At 41.1% G+C, this 18,613-nt stretch overlaps 1 protein-coding gene across 7 annotated transcripts in view; it reads left to right on the top strand.

The window, feature by feature from the left end:
• The first annotated feature begins 3,344 nt into the window (after positions 1-3,344).
• Positions 3,345-18,613, top strand: part of RB1CC1 (RB1 inducible coiled-coil 1) — a 91,867-nt gene continuing 76,598 nt past the window's right edge. For 2 of the 7 annotated variants that reach the window (XM_054497596.2, XM_054497594.2), the window contains exon 1: positions 3,345-3,737. The gene's annotated coding sequence lies outside the window, so the exon portion shown is untranslated. Of the gene's footprint in view, positions 3,738-16,039; positions 16,305-18,613 lie in introns of all 7 variants that reach the window. The other 5 variants (XM_054497597.2, XM_054497595.2, XM_063668774.1 and 2 more) reach the window with 4 other exon arrangements.

The raw sequence follows: 18,613 nt of genomic DNA, 5'->3' as shown, positions 1-18,613 counted from the left end.
GTGACAGAGCGAGACTCCATCTCAAAAAAAAAAAACATTTAAATCGTATCTAATATACAAAACAAAACCAATGAAAGTTGTTAGGCAGGGAAGAGATGTGATTAGACTGGTCTTGGATGGACTAAATAATGGAGACGGATAGGAGGTCAATTCAGGTATAAATTGAGGGCCTGAACAAGTTGTGGGGTACTGTCAAATGTTTGTTGAGTGCATACCATTGTATACCAGGTACAGTACATCTTTTAAAAAGGAGCTTATAGTCAGCAGGTTAGATGACACTGAAAGATACAATGTGAGAATCTAAAGAAATTACAAGCATGTGGCCAGGTGCTGTGGCTCACTCTTGTAAGCCCAGCACTTTGGGGGAGGCTGAAGCGGGTGGATCACTTCAGATCAGGAGTTCGAGACCAGCCTGGCCAACATGGCCATCTACTAAAAGTACGAAAAGTAGCCGGGAGTGGTGGCGAGTGCCTGTAATCCCAGTTACTAGGGAGGCTGAGACAAGAGAATCGTTTGAACCTGGGAGGTAGAGGCTGCAGTGAGCAGAGATGGTGTCACTGCACTCCAGCTTGGGCAACAGAGTGAGACTCTGTCTCAAAACAAACAAAGAAACAAACAAGCATGGTAGGGAATGACTCCCAGAGTAGGTGATATTGAAGTTGAGAACTGAAGGAAAAATAGGATTTTAAAGATCTGAACTGACTTGAAGTACTTAGGGTATTTATTGTACATCTATATAATCCCTCCATACTCCTAAAGAAAACCATTTTCTTTTGCCCTCACTGTAAATCTACTGAAGCATCTAAAATAGTTATTCAATTTAAAAAAACAATAATGTGATGAGGCCAGAATTAGGTTTCTCTCTTCTGTTCTCTCCCATGGCACATTACCTTTGCATCATTCGCACACTATTATAATTACTTGAAAATTTGGAAGAGGTCCAAAGAATGGACAGATATTTAGGAGCGCCAGGAAGGAGACAGCACAAAAGGGAAGGAGGAGTATAAAAGTTAAATAATTTAAAATGGCAAATGCTTTAGAAAGTTCAAGTAAAATCTCAGTACTGTAATTTACTGTAATTTGGAGGTCCTTGTTAATGATGTTTGCAAGTTAAGTAAGAAATGCACAGTAGGCCAAAAATGAGATTGGACTGAGGACTTCCTATCAGAAAGCTTGGTTGAGAAGTGATGCTACAGAATTTTGTTCTTTTTTTTGTTTTATTAAGGAAGGGAGAATAGAGGGTGTCTAATAGGCAACAAAAGTAACTTTTCAAGACCTACTACCATGGATACATGTATTAGTAACTTATAAACAGTATTTCCTCTAGATATTTGCATATATATAATAGAATTAATGTTAGTACATTTTCACTTATCCCTAGGAAAGAATTACTGATGCATACAAACTCTTAACATTTACACTGGAGGTGTATAAGGTATGAACCAGTCGTTTCTGGTAATTTATTGCAACCTGTGATTAGGTTAGGACTGAATTAATTCATTTTCCAAAGAAAAAAGTCAGACAGCATTTATAATTTACCAGATTATCACTGGCATCGTTCAGCAATTTTTTTTTAATTTTTGAGACAGGGACACACTCTGTTGCCCAGGCTAGGAGTGCAGTGGTGCCACGATGGTTCACTGCAGCCTCGACCTCCTGGGCTCAACTGATTCTCTCACCTCAGCCTTCTGAGTAACTGGGACTACAGGTGCGCACCACCACACCCAGCTAATTTTTGTATTTTTTGTAGAGAAGGGGTTTCACTACGTTGCCCAGGCTGGTCTCGAACTCCTGGGCTCAAGCAATCCTCCTGCCTTGGCCTCCCATAAGTGCTGGGATTACAGGTGTGAGCCACTGCATTGAGCTCCAGCAAGATTTTTACATTCTAAATTGGGTTATATTTGTAATAATGAATGTCACTAATAAGAGGAAGTGCAAGTACCAATATGTTCTTTACAGGCCTCATACTGCTGTTTTTCTTTTCTTTCTTTTTCTTTTCATTCCTGGTCATACTGCCGTTTTTCTTAGCCAATTTTCTGGCCAAACTCCTCCTCACCACTTATTTTCTGTGTGCTGATGACTATGCTTTACTACTAAATTCGGCTCTTTTGTCTTGCCAGTTCACACCTTCCCTTAAGGCATAATAACCATTTACTGCTTAATTTTCGCTTTTCTCCTCTAACTTGCTGGATGGTGTAATAAAATTCCAGCTTAACCAGTAAGTAAAATGGCTTGCCAATGATGACAAAGACCAAATTTGTTTGGGATATGTAGCAGCACAAATTTAAAAGTAAATAAATAAAACAAGCCCATCTCAATCCTAACTTTACGATACTGGTCAGTGTAACTGAAAACTGAAATTGTTCATGCTAACCAACGTTTTTCAGTTTCCACCTAATATTTTGTTCAGTTTGGTGCCCTCTTGTGCCTCTTATTTTTACAAACACAACTCAGAAGTCCTGATGACTTTAGAGAAGGCACCTCCAAGTTTTTACTCATACCAGATATTCCTGGATATAACAGAAATTTGAAAACTATTATGTAATTATTCTACGTGTAACATCTGCTCATCAGATTTTAATATTCAAGCCTTGTGGCTTCAAGTCATTGCCTGTGACTGATCATCTTCACAAATGCAAGAGTCCCCTGAAACTGTCTCCCAACCATTAGGGTGCTCATGCTAACCCCTAACCCACTAGACCCACTACAAGATTCAGTATTTGTAAAGCTGAAAACGTGGTTGTGGCGTTTACATTTTCATTCCGATCGGCCTAGCCTTCCCTCTCTTCTCTCTTGGATGTTTTCTTGCCTTACCTGGTCTGAGAAATTGTGCCGCCCCACCCTTGCAGAGTTAACAGGGGGACGCTTGCTAGCTGCATGCAGTCCCGGCGGTCCGGATATGCGGAGAGGTGGCGGCAGGGACGCCTGGGCCAGGCGCTGGTACGTTATCCTGTTACAGACCTTGGCCTAGTCCGCAGGTTGCCCCTGGAGAGGCGACGGGGACACCAGACCCTCGATTGGCTCCGCTCCTCCGCGACAGGCTGAGGGGGACAAGCTCTCTTTCGCCTGGGGACAATCCAATGTTTGGTGGGTCGACCTTAGTCAGGGCCTACTCGCTGTCGCAAAGAAGGTCAAACTCACCTTGGGAAAGTACGCACCGGGACGGCAGCTAGCACCATAACAGGCGGCCCCAGCGGAGTCTCCTAGGGTCAGGCCAGGACAGCCAACCTTCCCGGCTGGCCGAGAGCCGGAGGCGGGGCCGCCCCCTTCCCGGCAGGCTGCCGACTTCCGGACCTGCGTAGACGCCTCTCTGCGCCTCCAGGCGCGCCCCGCCCCCGGCAGGCCGTTTCCCGGCATGCGCCGCGGAGGAAGAGACGGAGTCGACAATAACAAACCAAGCCGCGGCGGTGTCCGCGGCCCTGCCGAGCCCTCGGCGTTGCCTCAGGGTCCCCCAGTCGCCTGGGCCCCTCGGCTCTGACAGGCCGCGGCCTTCTGTCCCCCGGCCCCAGACCCAGAGCCGAGGGGCCTGCTCGCGTCCTTCTCCGCCCGGACCCCTCCCTGCCTCCTAGAGTTAGGGGCCGCGGCGGGCGGGCGCCCGGGACGCCGGCCGTTGTGTCGGCTTAGCGGTGCCGAATGGGCGGTTGGTAACCGCCGCCGAGGACTAGGCGGCGGCGGAAGATGGTGCCGGGGGTCGCTGGCTCTGCTGCTGCCGCCGGCGAAGGAGGAGGCGCTGCCGGGTAAGTGTCGCCGCCGCCCGCGTCCCCTTCCCCCATCTGGCACAGCGGTCGCGCGGCGGGCCCTGGCACGGTGGGCCGGGGTCGCGGGGTCCAGGGTTCCGGTCGGCCTCAGCCCGGCCCACGCGCAGGTGTGTGCATCGGCGGGCCCCGGCGCCTCCCGTCCCGGCAGGTGTTGCCCACTGGCCGCTTTCCCGGCGCGACAGCCCCTGTGGAGACAAAAGCGGTTCGAGTCGATGCTCCACCAGGCTGCCGGAGGTGTGGGTCGGACTCTTGCTGCGGGGCTGCCTGCGGCTTCCTCGGCCGGAGCCTTGGGATCCTTCCCTCTGCGCTGCCGCTTAGCACCCGGCCTAGTTGCGGGAGTGGCCGAGGGCGAGGGACGTCCGAATCCCCCGAGACGCATCTTGACTTGTGCTCATCGCTGCCAGGGATCAGCCCTTAATTCTGTGTTGGACTCGAGAAACGGGAGAGTGGAGTTTGGCAGAGGCCGAACGAAGCTCACCGAATGGGAGGAACGGAGAGATGATGTCTTTGTCCCGACCCCAGAGTGTGAGGATCGGTATAAAGTTACTCCTAGGAATGACTCAGCCTGCCCCCGCCCCACGGATAGATTTGGGATGGGTGTGCACGCGGATTTCACAGCTTCCTTGGTAGAAGCAAAAATACATTAACCAACAGTAGAAATGGCAGCTTCTGAATGGAATATCTTTATAGTTTCTTCCACCGCCTGGTGGATGTGCTGTGTTTACTGTTTATGGTTTCGTAATCTAGTCGTTTCCATCATGACTCTTTAAAGTGTGGTCATACCTTGAAGTAGTGTAGACTTGGCTGCCAAGGAAGACTCATGTGCTCACTGTTGATAAAGAGTCACGTTACTACGAGACATTCAGCCAGATGGGAATGTTCTCAAGTCTGCTGCAAACATTTAAAGTGTACCTATTTGCTAACCATTTTATTGTGTAGTTTCTTAAGTTTTTGTGTTTTGGGGAAGCTTGTATGATTTATATATAAGTTTGGACAGTTAGCAATTTAGGAAGAGACTTAAGTAGACTTAATTGTGTGTTTAATCAAGAATGTTATTACATTGTGATAGACGAGAAAAAGAGGGTCCTTCCACTTCTGATCAGATAAAACTGTGAGAAACCAAGGAACTACTGAGGGAGGTGGCTGATTTTATTTTTTGGATTATTAGATTTATAAGCAGACCATTGCTAGGAATGTGAAAATATGTTCGCCTTTTATATTTGTTGTAACAGAATATGGCCCTAATGAAGATATTTTCTCAATAACATTCCTGTCATGTCTTTTAGTGTTTGTGATTGTGTTGAAAACCTCGATAAAGTTTTATGTCAGGGATGCTTTAGGCACATAATGCTTATGTTGAGAAACCTCTGTTGATGGAAAGTGGATATTGACGCAGTTCATGTTTTTAAAGTAATTTTATTTAGTCTATTTTGAACTTTTTATGGTAATCAAGATATGCTTATTTATGTACCTAATCTTTTATATGTTTGTTATTGGACGACGGGGAAGACAATGAAGCGGTACTTTTGTCCCTGAGTTTTTTTTTTTTTTTTTTTTTGGCTCTTGCTGCCAAACACAAGATCAGGATGCATGGCAGATTTACTTTTAGCAAATCAAGTTCATAAAGGCAGAGGACACAAGACTTTTGTTTTCGAAATTTTGAACCTAAATTTTGATTATGTTAGCCTGAGAAAAGTTTTTAGACTCTATTTAAGATTAACTTAAAATTTTAAATCATACATTCAGCAAATATTTGAGCACCTACATGCTTTACTTTGCAGATGTGTATGTCTTCTGAATATCTTTTTAAAAGAATGGCTGATAAAATTTTTTCATTCAGGTAATGATATTTTCTAACTCCAGTTACACTTTTCTTTTGTAGTAATACTGGCCTAAGACACTTTGGTGAAAATCTAGCAGTCCCTTTCAACACACTTTCACGATTCTTTTATTATCTTTTTACCACTGTGAGGTTTTTGAATTAGTTACATGAGGAACATAAAAATGTTTAAGTAATTGTTCTTGAGTAGAGACGGGGTTTTACCATGTTGGCCAGGCTGGTCTTGAACGCCTGACCTCAGGTGATCTGCCTGCCTCGGACTCCCAAAGCCCGGCCACTGATTGCCTTTTGAATAAAGGCCCAAGAGAAGTGAAGGGTCTAAGTGTGTGACTCTCGAAAGGAATTTTTGGTGGAAGAAACAGTAAATGGAAAGGCTCTGATATACATGGCATATACCAAGAAAAATGAAGTTACTGAAGCTGGACTAGTATGAGAGAGGGGTTAGTAATGGTAGATTGTGGGGCTCTACATATCCAGGTTTGGAAGTCATAGTAAGGAAACTAATGTGCTCTAACTCACAAAGGTCTACAGATGAATTCAAGTAAACCCGGCATGGCTGGAAAGTAGTTGAAGCCAAATTCACTTCATTTATTCCTGAAGTGCTAATTGAACCCCTGCAGCATACTCTTTTAGCTTCAGCAATGCAACAGTGAACAAGAAAGACATATATGTCTATGTATATATATTTACTTATAGGAAATGGGCAACCACTGGAAATTTTCATGGAGGTAAATGACAAATGCAGATTACTTTGAGGATGTAGAATAGATAAAAGGCTAGCCAAGCCGATTGTATAGTGCTAGGTTATGAGTTTTTGCTTAACTCACACAGACAAAAGGATGTAAAGATTACTTGTCTCTGATTCTTTATTTATTATAGACCAAATCAACTTAATTTGACTGTAAACTGTAGCCCCATCGTTTAGGGTCCTGAGAGGATGGCATTTCTTTCCATCCCTTTGTAAAGTTCCAGTTCTGTTGGATTACTTTCTGTAAGTGCAGTACTTGAATGCCTCCAAGTACCCTCTTTCCTTGGCTAATTTGTTTCTGCTTTCATAGCTGTTTAGTGAGTGCTTTGAGGATTGTGGAATAACAATCCTCACCCATTTTTTTTTCATCCATGATTTTTTTCCACCCGTCAGTTTGCTCTTTTGAATTCTCGTATTTTATTGGCTTGTAATTGTGCTAGGAGATGAAAATAATTGTGATCCATTTCCTTTTTTTGTCACTGATTTGAGACTGTCCACTCATTTTTTCCTTCACATTCCACACATTATACTTGTTTAGTAACTGTCCAGCATACCTGTTGAAATATTAATTCAATACCATATTATTAATATTACCGTAATATAACAGCTTTTAGTAATTGTTTTACTGCAAATGCCAGATTTGGGCAGGCTGGTTTAATAATTTGGTTGTATGTTTACAGATAATCTTGGTTTAATAGAATGCAGCTAATTCTGTATTTTCTTTTTTTTCCCCATCTTCCCTGTCTTATATAATTCTACATTTGCTATATAGATAATTTTGGTTTTACTCTTAGTTTCCATTATAAAATAAAACGCAACTAGAAAATTTTCACTAAAATCATGCATTTTATGTAGTTTTTATAAACGATAGGGACACCGAAATGTGTAATGCATTTATATATACTGATATAGAAAGATTTCTGTTATTTTATGCAGTTCAAGCAAAGTCCATAGTAGTATGTAGGGTGTTACCTCATTTTTATAAAACCATATTGCCTGAATATACACATATTTCCTGTACACCTAGGGAAAAAACCTGAAGGGTGTACTCCAAAGTATTTTTCATTTTTGTTTTAAAAGTATTCCTGTTCTGCTATTTTTACCTCGTTTGCTGTCTTTGGGCACTACCTTTCTAAATGCTCGCTTCATTCTTTTGGTGAAGTTGCTTGTCTAGTTTGTAGACAAGGCGTATATTTAGGAAGTCTGAACTTTTATGAAAAAGGTTTTCTTTCAGGGAAATGTGAGGAAAATGCCTGACCTACTCATCTTTCATTCTTTTTCTTGGCAGAGAAGGGGTAGGATCAGATTAGAATACATCTGATTTGGGGAGACTAATGCCCAGTTTTCAGTCCCTGGGCAACCTAGCCACTCCATTTGTGGTAGACATTATCTCCATTGATGCAGTAGCCCGTGACCCCTCAATGAGGGAGAATTGCTAATAATTGCAGTTTACAGAACTAGAGAGCAGGCAAAATTATTTCCAATCATCTTTTCTCTCTGAAGCTTTTAGTCCACTTTAGGGTTATCTAAGTCTCATGTGTTCTATTCAGCTGGAAAGCATCTTGAAGGTATTTGTATTCCAGGCACCTAGCAGTGTCTGGCTTATGTTTAGATGCCCCCAAAATAGTGGATGAATAATGAATGTGTCCAGTTTTGAAGGTCAGAGATTGTCATTGGGGTGTCCCCCTTTCACCTTACATATAAGGAAGCGAATTCTGTTTTGTTTGTTGGTTTGTTTTTGTTTTTTTAGGCAGAGTCTTACTTTGTTGCCCAGGCAGGAGTGCAATGGTGTGATCTAGGCTCACTATAACCACTGCCTCCTGGGCTTAGATGATCCTCCCACCTCAGCCTCCCAGTAGGTGGGATTACAGGCATGCACTACCACTGCCAACTGATTCTTGTATTCTTAGTAGACGGGTTTCACCATGTTGCCCAGGCTGGTCTTGAACTCCTGGCCTGAAGTGAGCCACCCACCTCGGCCTCCCAAAGTGCTGGGATTACAGGCATGAGCCACTGTGTCTGGCCTGATTCTAAGTTTTGACTGTATTAGAATAGTTGACAATAAGGCTGGGATAATTGACTTCATCATCGTGGTGGTAATCTCTCAAGAGAAAATTGTAAATCTCCAGTTGATAAGTTGGATAAATTTTAATGAGTATGTGAGATACTTTCTGGTTCTTTTCCTCAAATATGGGTATATATGGATTCAGTTGTTATTCCTGTACATCTGGAAACAAATGCAGTGGGATCAATATATTTTTATTTTTATTTATTTTTTTGAGATGGAGTTTCACTCTTGTTGCCCAGGCTGGAGTGCAATGGCACGATCTCAGCTGACCGCAACCTCTGACTCCCGGGTTCAAGCGAGTCTCCTGCCTCAGCCTCCTGAGTAGCTGAGATTACAGGCATGTGCTACCACACTCAGATAATTTTGTGTTTTTAGTAGAAATGGGGTTTCTCCATGTTGGTCAGGCTGGTCTCGAACTCCCGACCTCAGGTGATCTGCCCACCTCTGCCTCCCAAAGTGCTGGGTGGCATATAAAGTGGACTAAAAGCTTCAGAGAGAAAAGATGATTGGAAATAATTTTGCCTGATCCCTAGTTCTGTAAACTGCAATTATTAGCAATTCTCCTTCATTGAGGGGTCACGGGCTACTGCATCAATGGAGTTAATGTCCACCACCCTGTCGGATCAATATTTTTTAAAATACAGCTCTCTTCTCCCCTTCATTTATAGTTGACTGTATCCCAGGAGGATTTAGGAGGAACAGATGTCCTCATAATGAGAGAGAGGTTTTCTCCCACCAGATAAGAGAATTTCTGCTACCTTATATTAACTACTTAAGAGTTCTGTAAATTCAGAGAAAGGAGAAAGAATACTGTAGGCCACCTGTGGTAAGGGAAGACTTCCCAGAAGTGGTAATAGGACAATACTTGGACTTTTGTTTGTTTGTTTTTGAGACGGAGTCTCGCTCTGTTGCCCAGGCTGGAGTGCAGTGGTGCGATCTCAACTCACTGCAAGCGCCGTCTCCTGTGTTCACGCCATTCTCCCACCTCAGCCTCCCGAGTTAGCTGGGACTACAGGCACCCGCCACCATGCCCGGCTAATTTTTTTTGTATTTTTAGTAGAGACGGGGTTTCACTGTGTTAGCCAGGATGGTCTCGATCTCCTTACCTCGTGATCCACCCGCCTCAGCCTCCAAGTGCTGGGATTACAGGCGTGAGCCACCGCACCCGGCAATACTTTGACTTTTAAAGATGAGTAAAATTCAGATAAGCAAAGATGGGGGTATTTTACCTGGCAGGAGTATGTAAAGTGAGGGTATAGGTTTGTCATGTAAGGGAGTAGTTGATGATGCTACTACAAAAATAAACTGGGGTTAATTATGAAGTTCTTGAGTGCTGGAGTTTAATTAAAGTCATAATTGCCACCATTTTTAAAGCTTTTAGTATATTCCTAGCACCGTAAAGGACTCTGAAATACATTATTGCTATCCTTCTCATCTCTGTGAAAGGTATCGTTGCAATTTATAGATTGTCAACTGATATGTAGAGGTTACCTCAGCCTCAGTGAGGTAGATGGTATTCAAATACAAGTAAATTTTAAGTCTGTCATTTTTATGTTAACCTCACCTATATCAAGTTGGCAAATTCACATGCTAAGAGAGGTGGGCAGATAGTACAATTAAGTGAAACTGTCTGAGTACTGAACCAGAGGTGACAAGGAGAGTGTAGCTGTAAAGAAACTACAGATTTGTGCCCTGCTGTAGGCAACAGTAAGGTGCTAGGGAAGATATTTGAGGGAAGCAGCCTGACTACCTTGGTTGTAACTGGTAGGGAGTATTTAGGAAGGGTTGAAGCCGGATAGAGATTTAAAGACAGAAGAGGCTGCAGTTTCCTAAGTAAGGGTTATGTCATTGGAAAATGAAGGGTTGGATTAGAAAGGAAAAAATGGGTAGGACTTGGACAGAAATAACTGAAGCCTGGTCCATTGTCACTTTGGAAAGTTTGTAAAAAAGAAAAATAACTGAAGTTTGGGGCAGTAGTAGAATGATAGTTTATTGACAATGAATAAATTAGGGAATAGATTTAAAGGAAAAGCACCAAATTTAAATTTAGACATGTTGAGTTTGAGGTAACAGTAGGATTTCCAGTTGGAAATATGAAGCATCAGTTACTGCTAGCTCTGAACTCAGAACAGAGATCTGGATTAGTTAATAACAGTAATTGATGTTTGTATTTCACTTTATGGTTTGCATAACTTCCACGTATGTATAGATTATTCGTTAGAACCTGACCACAACCCTGTGAGACAGGTACTTTTTCCTTTTTGTAATCAAATGAAAAAACTTGTTAGGTGAAGTCAGTTCAGGTCACATTGGGCCAGGACTTGAATATACTTCTTTTGATTCCAGATCTCATGTTCTTTTCACAGTTCTGTTCTCCCTCTTATGTTTACATAAAGATAACAATTGGGGCGTGGTGACTCATGCCTGTATTCCCAGAACTTTGGGAGGCCAAGGCAGACAGATCACTTGGGGTCAGGAGTTTGAGACCAGCCTGGCCAGCATGGCGAAACCCTGTCTCTACTAAAAATACAAAAAAAATTAGCTGGGTGTGGTGGTGGGTGCCTATAATCCCAGCTACTCTGGAGGCTGAGGAGAGAGAATCTCTCTTTTTTTTTTTTTTTTTTGAGACGGAGTCTCGCTCTGTAGCCCAGGCTGGAGTGCAGTGGCGTGATCTCGGCTCACTGCAAGCTCCACCTCCTGGGTTCACGCCATTCTCCTGCCTCAGCCTCCTGAGTAGCTGGGACTACAGGCGCCTGCCACCACGCCCGGCTAATTTTTTGTATTTTTAGTAGAGACGGGGTTTCACTGTGTTAGCCAGGATGGTCTCGATCTCCTGACCTCGTGATCTGCCCACCTCGGCCCCTCAAAGGAGAATCTCTTGAACCTGGGAGGCGGAGGCTACAACGAGCTGAAGGCTGCAGTGAGCAGAGATCGCGCCACTGCACCCAGCCCCTAGGTGACTGAGTGAAAGTCCATCTCAAAAAAAAAAAAAAAAAAGATAACAGTTGGAAGACTAAACATGAATGACCATTTAGGGAAGGCTATATTTAGAATGGGAGTCCCCTAGGACCTCAGATTGGGACTGAAATAGGGAAAGCAGATGGGAATCTTTGTCTTGCTTTCTTGGTGGGACTAACTCTTTTGGTGCAACAAATTCAGGCTCTTTATTTCTTTGTAATGTATAGGGTGTCACCTTTTTTTTTTTTTTTTTTTTTAAGGATATAAGTGTTTTTCCCCTCTAATTATAAATGTGATTTTTAAAAGAACTGGGAGAAAGTAAAAGTCTGGCATCCAGAGATAGCCAGTGTTAAAAAGATTGCTATTAAATTGATCCAGACTTTTTAAGTGCTTGCATATACATATGTCCTACTGCATTCGTTGTAAAAATAAAATCCACAAACAGAATCACATAATATATACTGTAAATTGCTTTTCTTACTGATCAATATGTATAGATCAAAACATTTTTAAATGTCTAAAATTTGATACCTTATAGGGTTGTGTCATAATTTATTATTTTTTTAGAGAGAGGATCTTGCTGGGTCACCAGGCTGGAGTGCAGTGATGCCATCATTGCTCACTGTAGCCTCCAGCTCCCAGGCTCAAGCAAGCCATAACCTTCTGAGTAGCTAGGACTATAGGCATAATTTATTTATCCAACCTCCATTGATCATTTTAAAAAGTAATGGTATAATGAAAATCATTGCATATATATACCTTTGTACACTTGTTTCATTCTTTGCTCCCAGAAGTAGAATTGCTGGTTTGTACATTTTAAATTTTGATACATAGTGCCAGATTAAATTCCCTTAAAAGTTGTACCAGTTTATATTTTTGTCAGAAATGTGCCAGTGGACCCACTGTTAATCTTGTCAACACTTAGCACTCATTTTAATCATCAGTAGTAATCTGAAGGGTAAAAAGTGGTACCTTGTTGATGTTTTAGTTCTCATTAGTGAATATGTACCTCCAGATAGTTTATTTTTCTTCATGCTATGGATAGCCATTTGTCATAATACCATTGCATGAAAAGTTGATCCTTTCTCCCCAATTTGAAATCCCACTATTACTGTATAGATATACATGTGCATGTATGCATGTATAAAGATCAATTTGGATCTGTTCAGTTTCATGCATTATGTTTATTAATGTACCATGATTCCTACTAACTTGTTAACTACCGTGTGAGTTATGAGTATATTTGACATGTTTTGATAATTGTTCTCTCCTACGAAGTCTCAATATATATGGTAGGCAGTTTATAGTAATTCTTAGTGGGCAGAAACTAAAGACTGTTTAAGCAGAGGGTCAAATAATTTAAGAAAATCTTGTGTCAATTGTTGAGTTACTAACTGTTACTTTTAATTTAGAATTGGCTTGTGTTAACTTGTGTAGTATTAAATATGGTTTCATTTTATAAAAGTTAAGAAGGACTTTATATAAAATGAGCATCAAGTCAGATTTTACGAAATCATGACTATTTGGTGAAAAGTAATAGTTATGTACTAGGCTTATTATAAGGCTTATAAAGTTACTTTATAATTCCTTGAATAGCAGTTGATTTCTATGTTTGTACCTTACTTCAATTACATGCAATAACTTTAGTTCTAGATCATAGAGATTCAACCCACTTACAGGATTTAATGGACTTTACGTAAATTAGGGGGACATGTACATAATAAGCATTCCCAAAGTTGCAAGTTAATAAAAGAATTAGCTCCTTTTAATGATTGTTTTCTTAAAAGAAATCATTGGTTTATTAAGTTTATCCTCTTAAGTTTTAGTAACGTGATCAGTGAGGGTAAACTGTCAGTTTCTAGTTGGAACTTGATTTTACATATACTTTTGTGTTGGTTTTTTTTTTTTTTTTTTTTAATGTCACCTTTGTGTGAATTCTTGTCCGTTCTTTCTCAGTCTAACTTTTGCATACCTCTCTTCATATTAGTATTATTGGACTTTTTGGAAGGCAGGTAATGTGCTTTTTATTACTCTTCAGCACTAGCACACAATAAGTTTCTTAAAATTAGTATTTGTTCAGTGTGTTAGACTCATGTTTAATGTATGATTTCACTATTTATAGAAGATCAGAAGAATAATCTAGTGTACCCCTTTATGTTTTAAGATGAGGAAACTGAGATTCAGAGAAATTGGATAACTCCTCAAATCACAGGAGTAAAGATGTGAAGCTAGGACTAAAAACCAGGTCTCTTATTTCTTTCCAAGTATGTTTTATTTCAGGGTGACCAAATATGTACTTGGTTACTAATGTCTCTTTTTGCTGAATGTTTTTTTAACAATTGTGGCATACAAAGGAGAGAATTCAGTTTCATGGGATCATGTTATTTTGATAGCATATAGGAGTATGTAACATAAAGTATACAGTCTTGTGAATAAATAGCGACAGTGTTCCTGTGGATTCTCTTTGAGCAACTTTCTGATTTCACAGTTTTGGTTGTCATAGTCCTTATCCATGGTTTTAACCTCAAACATTTATTGACTGTTTACTGTCTCTAGGTAGTATGTTAGGTATTCAGGTATAATATGTCATGACCAAAACTTTTTTTAGCCATTTGCAATACAGCTTGGGCGATGTAAGTTATTTGGCAAGTGGCAAAAAAGTGTAGCAGGGCATTTATTTATGTTCTGAATACCAACACTTACTTGAATAGTTGGAATTTGAAGTGTGGGCTGTCAGTACTTCAGGAACAAGACCACTGACAGCCAGTACATTGAGGAAGACTTTACGACAGAATATTTGTGAATTCTTGGTTACATAATGGAAGCTGTGGAATGACATGAGTAGAGGCATGAAAATCCATGTATCCATGCACCTCATTTCAGGAGATCAGCCTAAATGGTATGGAGCTTCATGTAGGGACCCAAATAAAGGAAATAGTGGAGTGTCAGTCTAAGGAATTTATACTTGAGTAGAAGTTATGAAGCATTTTTAGTTTGGGGAGAAGTAAACATTAAAAGAATCTAAGATTATGTAGTTGGTGGTGTTATCTGAGATGGAATCCGCAGGTAGTAGGTGCTCAGATAGGTAATTGTTAGAGCCAGATATGCAGTAGGAAGATTTGAATTAGATAGCTTAATGGGAATAAAGTGGAAGAGAGGATACACATACTTAGTAACTTTATGTGGAACCAAGGAGTGCTTATTCATATATGATGTTAAAACATATTAAACCAAGTTGATTACTTTTCTTTCTTTTTTTTTTAATATAAGATACTGGGAACACATTGGCTGATAAAGAAACTGGTGAAAATTAGCTACCTGCATGTGATCTCTCTCTGTTACTAAGTTACTATTTGGATTCTGCTTTGTCATTTGCTTAGAGTACTCTACTAGAACCCCAAGAGTACATTTGCTTATGAAACCCTGTTTATTCAACAGATGCTTTTGAGTGCTTTGTGTTATGTCACAGAGTTACTTCCTGTCCCTAGAGAACATTTTGGGAATATTTACTGTGATTTCTTTTTTTTTTTTTCTGCAACAGCCATATGAGGTAGGTATGATAAATATCCCCATTTACAGATTAGAGAATGGAAATTTAGACAGACATGTATTGATGAAGAAAGCTGTTTTATTGTTTTATCTACATTTTTTTCTTCTTCTTTTCTTTTTTTTTTTTTTGAGATGGAGTCTCACTCTGCCAACCAGCTGGAATGCAGTGGCATGATCTCGGCTCACTGCAGCCTCCACCTTCCGGGTTCAAGTGATCCTCCTGCCTCAACCTCCTGAGTAGCTGGGATTACAGGCGACAGCCACCACGCCCAGCTAATTTTTGTATTTTCAGTAGAGATGGGGTTTCACCACGTTGGCCAGGCAGTCTCGAACTCTGGACCTCAAGTGATCCACTTGCCTCGGCCTCCCAAAGTGCTGGAATTACAGGCATGAGCCACTGTGCCTGGCCTGTTTTATCTACATTTCTTTCCCTGATAATAAAGCCATGCAGCTCATGGATCTTCTGGAGAAGATTCATTCAGTAGAATTTTATAACTTTGACTTAGGTTACACAAAATTGGTCTATATAGGTCATGTGATATTTCTTTTAATAAGAGAATTTAAAACATTAGCATGAATAGGTATATTTTATTCATCCTGGTACCCATACAGAGTATTTAACTAATTTTATAAACCATATATTTCAATTAAAATCTGACCAGCTTTATTACATGACCACATAAAGATTAATAATCCAGGGTTGAAATAACAGCTCAAGATAGAAATAGATTTTTTTGTCTCTGCAAGGTGGCTCACGCCTGTAATCCTAGCACTTTGGGAGGCCGAGGTGGGTGGATCACCTAAGGTCAAGAGTTCGAGACCAGCCTGGCCAACATTGTGAAATTCCATCTCTACTAAAAATACAAAATTGAGCTGGGTGTGGTGGCAGGTGCCTGTAATCCCAGCTACTTGGGAGGCTGAGGCAGGGAGAATTGCTTGAACACGGGAGGCGGAGGTTGCAGTGAGCTGAGATTGTGCCACTGCACTCCAGCCCGGGCGACAGAGTGAGACTCCATCTCAAAAGAAAAAAAAAGTGATTTTTTTTTTTTTTTTTTAAAGAAGACTTAGACTCCATCTCAAAAGAAAAAAAAAGTGATTTTTTTTTTTTTTTTTTAAAGAAGACTTTAGTGGTATAGGAGCTAAAGTAAAGAAGAGAAAATTTGAGATCAAGCAGCTTTATCAAGAGATTTAAGTGACAGAAAAGTGATGATCTGGCCAAGCATGGTGAGTCACACCTGTAATCCCAGCACTTGGAGAAGCCAAGGTGGGAGGATCACTTGAGGGCTGGAATTCATGACCAGCCTGAGCAACATAGAGAGACTCCATCTCTTAAAGAAAAAGAAAAGAAGAAAAGGAAGTAATGATCCTTGTGAGCAAAAATAGGTCAGTATCCTCTTGTTTTGACTGGATCAGAGTGTTCAGGCAAAGGAGTAATCAAACTCCTTTTTCCATTTACTGTTGTTGTATAGATCTGTTCCCTTGGCGGGTCGCAGTGGCTCAAGCCTGTAATCTCAACACTTGGGGAGGCCGAGACAGGTGAATTACCTGAGGTCAGGAGTTTGAGACCAGCCTGGCCAACATGCTGAAACCCTGTCTCTACTAAAAAATACAAAAAATTAGCTGGGCGTGGTGGTGGTGGGTGTGTATAATCAAAGCTACTTGGGAGGCTGAAGCGGGAGAATTCCTTGAACCCAGGAGACGGCGGTTGCAGTGAGCTGAGATCACGCCATTGCACTCTAGCCTGGGCAACAAGAGCAAAATTCCATCTCAAAAAAAAAAAAAAGATCTAGTCCTTCACACATTGTTATATACATAAGGTTGTACAGCCCTTTGAGAAAGAGACCAGTTATGTCTGTTTCCCTAAACAACTGGCTTGAGAGTCCAATTTATACAACTTACTTGTAGAATCTTTAGTAATTAGGCACTTTGGGTGTCACCTAGGTCAACCTCCCTCTTAATGCAGTGACAGGTCCAGGGAAATTCAATTCAAGTAAAGATTTCACGTTTCATGCCTGTAGTGATTGTTGTTAAACATTGAGATTGAGAGTGTAGTCTGAGAATAAGAAAACCTTGAATATCCTTTATATTGGTTAGATGTTGGTGCAATTTGTTTTTGTGTATACGTGTTTACTTACAGGAAACTAATTTTCGTTATTGGCAATTGTTTCTGTGTTCCCTTTATTTAGTGTTTATGCCTTGCCATGGATACAGGGTGGTCATATCAGACATTGCTTGTATGTTCTGCTCGTGTTAATGGATTGGCTGCAAATAAGATATGCCAGTGACCAATAAGATATGCTTAGTCCACACTTAATTAAGAACATGTTGCTGATTTTTTTTCTTTTCGTTTTTTTCTAAAGATAGTCTTGCTCTGTTGCCTAGGCTGGAGTGCTGTGGCACAGTCTCTGCTTGCTGCAGCCTCAAACCTCCCAGGTTCAAGCCATCCTCCTGCCTCAGCGCCCCCACCCCCCCCCCCATAACTGGGACTACAGGTGTGCGTCACCACACCTGGATAATATTTGTATATTTGTAGATATGGAGTCTCACCATGTTGCTCAGGTTGGTCTGGAACTCTTGATCTCAAGCAATCCACCTGCCTTGGCCTCCCAAGGGTGCTGCCAATGCACCCAGCATGTTGCTGATTTTCTTTGAGACATAGTGGGAAAGAAAATTTTCTCAGCTCTGTCTTACCACAGTAAAAGACTGCCTTCAGAGTGTTTCAGTTACCTCTTCCCATCAATATGAGAAAAGATGAGTGTGAGAAATAGGTAGAGGGAAAAATTAAAGTTTTTTGTGTAGCATGAATTATGGGAGGGGATTATATAGGTAATTTCTAGCATGCACGTAGCTCTTGTATAGGCACTGTGCCGGTAGGTAGGTATTAGAGTAGACATGGTTCTTTATAGTAGCCATTTATAAAATGGACTTGCTTTGGTGAAACAGCTCCTGGCATCATTCAGACATTTTTATCCTGTTGTGTGGGTGCGGAAACACTGGGATTGTTCTATAAGCTTTCTTTTGTTTTTGTATTTATATATATATGTATATTTCTTTTTTTTTTTTTTTTTTTGAGACAGAGATTCACTGGAGTGCGGTGGCAGAATCTCGGCTCACTGCAACCTCTGCCTCCCGGGTTCAAGTGATTCTCCTGCCTCAGCCTCCCAGGTAGCTGGAATTACAGGCATGCGCCACCATGCCCAGCTAATTTTGTATTTTTTTTTTTTTTCCCACTAGAGACAGGGTTTCACCATGTTGGCCAGGCTGGTCTTGAACTCCTGACCTCAAGTGATCCACCTGCCTTTCCCTTCCAAAGTGCTGGGATTACAGGCGTGAGCCACCATGCCCGGCCGTATTTTTATAATTCTTACGGGAATCAAAAACACAGAAAGATAGGCAATAGAAGAATGAGCTATGATGTACCCATCATTTTGATTCTGTTATCATCACCTCATGGCCAATCTTGTTTTAGCTATACTTCCATCTGCTTCTCATTCTTTACTTTAGACCTTATTCTTGTTACTTTAGACCTGTAAATTTTGAGGAATAGATATCCCCTACAATAGCCCTGTGAGGAAGATGTTATCTCTACTTTTGAGATAAGAAAATTGAATGTTAGGGTAAATTTCTTTTCTAAAATCACCCAGCTTGTAAGTGGCAGAATAAGAATTTTAACCAGGTCTGTTAAATTCTTC

The sequence above is a fragment of the Pongo pygmaeus genome, chromosome 7 (assembly GCF_028885625.2).
Source record: "Pongo pygmaeus isolate AG05252 chromosome 7, NHGRI_mPonPyg2-v2.0_pri, whole genome shotgun sequence".
Lineage (NCBI taxonomy): Eukaryota > Metazoa > Chordata > Mammalia > Primates > Hominidae > Pongo > Pongo pygmaeus.
Note: the sequence above shows the minus strand (reverse complement) of the source record. Positions and strands in the feature narration are given on the sequence as shown.